We start from the raw sequence: 3,682 nt of genomic DNA on the forward strand, positions 1-3,682 counted from the left end.
TTCTGATGAATACACTGCAAAGGCTTATTCTAAAGCCTTCTACACCACCTGTGAATTTTGTACAGACACCACAATGGTCCTGCCTTCCACTTGCTAAGGACTGTCTTAGGAATTCATTTGATAAGTATCCATTTACTCTTTTTTGGCCTCTACTGTCATCTACATCCTCCATCCCTGGTAGCTCTGCAACATCAGTAGCAGTTCATGGGCACTGGGCCTTAAGCATAGGAGACAGACACGTGAGACAGAACTGTCCTTAAGGAGCCCAGCTCAGTCTGTTCCCTTTTCTTCCTTGAAGATATGATTTTCTTTCAGCATACAACCCTTCCCAAACCTCCCAATTTTAGGTAGATCATTATCTTTCTTCAGTGCATCCACAGTGCTTTCATTCTATCTCTGCTGTAACATAGATAACCTCATTTTTTTTGTTTATTTCTATCTTCTCCCTTGACTGTAGATTACTCAAGGGTACTTGCCAGCCTTCAACCTCCCTGCACTCCTGAGACTGCCAACTCTTCCTCTCACTTGGAAACTCTCCTCCCTTTTCCTGACTCTCCAGAATCCTGATGTTTCATTTGTGTGTGTGGGGGGCGTACATTTGCTCACGCAGGCATGTGTGGATGTCAGTTGAGATGTCTTCCTCAATAGCTTCTTCACCTCATTTTAAAAATATTTTATTTATTATTTTATGCATACGAATGTATTGCCTGCATGCATGTGAGTACACCTGTGTTGTGCAGTGCCGTGGAAGTCAGAAGAGGACTTCAGATTCCCCTGGAACTGGAGTTAAGAATGGTTCGTAGCTGCCATGTGGGTGCTGGGAAGTGAACCCAGATCCTCTGCAAGAGCAGTCAGTGTGCTTAACCACTGAGCCATCTCTCCAGCCCCATTCACCTTATTAAAAAAAAAATTTGTTGAATTTTTGTGTATCTCATACAGAAAAATCATCTTTATACCTCCTTCCCCTTTGGCACCCTACCATAGCCCCCACCCCGCTACTGGAGTTCATACATTCTGTCACTTGTGTTAAGGCCTATCATGTGAAGTTAGTGTGCCCAGATGTCCCTCAGTGCAAGTTCATCCACTGAGGTCTAGTCAGCCTATCTAGAGTCCCTCCCTTTAAGATCAGCTCTTCTTTACCCAGCAGCAATCAGCTGCCAATAATTCTTTGACTAAGATTGGAGCCTGCTGCTCATTTCCACAGTTCTGTGTTGGGTTTTTGTCTGCTTAAGTTTGCATGGGTCTTGTGCATGCTGACACCATTGCTGTAACCTCGTATGAGCAAGGTCCCAAGGCGCCTGTAGGACTATTTCTGTATGCTCATGCACCTCCTCCCTGGCTCTTACAATCTTTCTGGCCCCTCTTCCACATTGGTCCCTGAGCCCTGAGTGGATGGATTTTAATATAGGAGTCATGTCCAAGAACCCACACTCTATAGACTCTTATTCTCTGCATTTTGGCCATTTGTGACCTTTTGTGTTCCTGGTCCTCTGTTTCTTCATTAGAGCTTCACTGATGAGAGTTGAAAGATATATTAGTGTTCTCTTCATCCTTGTTCTATGTTCCATGAGCCTTAGGTGTAGAGGTTGCATCCTAGATGTGCCACTAAGACGGGCAGTTCACAGTCTCTGTGACTAGTTGTAGAAATCTATAATTATCTCTGTTTCTTGAAAAATAAGCTTCTTTGATGGGTAGTGACTGGGATACTTGTCTATAAATTTAAGGATCCATATTTTGCACATGGTAAGAAATTACATTTGTCTAAGAATTCTTCACCTTACTTTTCAAGACAGGGTATCTCACTGAACCTGGAGCTATACGTTTCAGCAAGGCTAGCTGGCCTGCAAGCCCTCAGGATCTGCCTGTCTCTGCCTCCCCAACACACACACCCAGTGCTGGGGTTACAAATGCACACCCAGCTTTTTATGAGGGTGCTAGGGACCTGAACTGAAAGCTTCGTGCTTCTTCAGCAAACACTTTATCCATTGAGCTGTCTCCCTAGCCCCCAGCCTGTTTCACACTTTTGACCGCTCCAGACATTTTTGTTGGCTCTCCACGATGAGGCTCTTGGCCTTTTGCTGTTATACTCCCCTCTTTCCGTTTCACCTGCCATACTTAGCTGAAAGATCACAAAATGACCTTTGTGCACCCTCTTCTCAATCCATTCCTCTCCCCATCTCAATGACCTCCCCAATCTCCAGAAGTTTAAAACAGAGATCTCTGTCATGACTCCAGCTCTGTGAAGACTCCGCCATTTATAGTCCACACTGGCCATTACCCCCAAACTCCCTTCCATCTTCCTTGATGCCCTTTGCCACCCCATATGCCCTGCCACCCTACAAAACAAAATGTGTTTTGAGGCCAGATTGCTCCAGCTGCACCACTTATGAATCATATATGTTTGGCAAACTTCTCCAGAGCTTCCTCTTTATCCTAAATTGGATGTACAATAACAGCCTGTTTCACGGGGTTTGTCTCTGAGGACAGCATGAGAGATAATTCAGTCAAGTGTTCAGCCCGGTGCCTGGTATACAGTAGGCATTCAATAGGCATTCATTATTGCTGTGATCTGAATGTCCTTTTTATGGAGACGATTAAAGTTGTCCCCTAACTCTTCTCTGTGCCTCTGATGTTATTCTCTACCTTGGGAGAGGTATTAACATAGAACTCCTAGTAAATGTCAGGAAGCAATCCTATACAGTGTGTGGTTTTGTGAAAGTAAGATAAGTCAATGCTTGAACACAAGTCTGACTCTAAAGTTTCTGCTTTCTCCACACCTCCAAAATACCAGATAGCCATAATTCACTCCCGACCCCCACCCCCCAGCCAACTCACAAGCATCATCCAGCTCAAGAAAACCTCCCATCATCGCTCCCTTAGGAAAAGAACCCAGTCAGATTCATTACCCTAGCACCTGCCATCTTAGGCATTTCTCTCACACCCACAGATTCCTATAGAAACTCTATTAGGGACCTATAGGTGCTCCATCCAGATCCACCTGCTGCCTCGACCCCACCCTGTACCCCTTTCACTCCTCTCCCCTTGTCTAATTCCAGCTTTTTCAGGGCCTTGACAGGAGCCCATCTCCTCCCAAATACCTTCCTCGGGTCCCTTTGACCCCTTGAATCCCTTTCTGACACTTTTCTTAGAGCTCACTTTTTCTCCTCTAGGTGTAAACCTCTACACCTGGGCTAACTGGCTTTCTTCTCTTCTTTATTAGTCCAAATAGTCCAGAGCACCAGGATCTGAGACCTCAGAGGGGTGCAGGAGTGAGCAAGTGTCCCTGGGCTGTCCCCACTTCGCGGGCACTGCCTGAGTCTATTCTTCCAGCGTCTCAGCACCTCCCCTCCAGGGAAGCCCCTAAGACCCCCTTCTCGAATGCCAAGCATCTCTTCAGCTCTTCCTCTTCCAACTCAGGGCAGCTCTGCCCCCTCCCGCAGGCCGTCGCTTCGACCCCCTTTCCTCCAGGCACCCCCAGGCCCTCTTCCGCAGGGCTAGCCTGGGGCTTCGGACCCCAGGCGGGGCTGGCCTCCCCAGGCAGGATTCTAGCTCTGGTCTCCGCGCCCTCGCTCGGGCTGCCCTCCCCGCCCCGGCCCGCGAGCGGCTCTTCTAGCCCCGGCGCCGCCGCCCCTTAGGTCCCACTGGGCGCTGCCCCGGCGCCCCCGGCCGCCCCTCGCCGGGG

The sequence above is a fragment of the Nannospalax galili genome, unplaced genomic scaffold (assembly GCF_000622305.1).
Source record: "Nannospalax galili isolate Female #2095 unplaced genomic scaffold, S.galili_v1.0 scaffold221, whole genome shotgun sequence".
Classification (NCBI taxonomy): Eukaryota; Metazoa; Chordata; class Mammalia; order Rodentia; family Spalacidae; genus Nannospalax; species Nannospalax galili.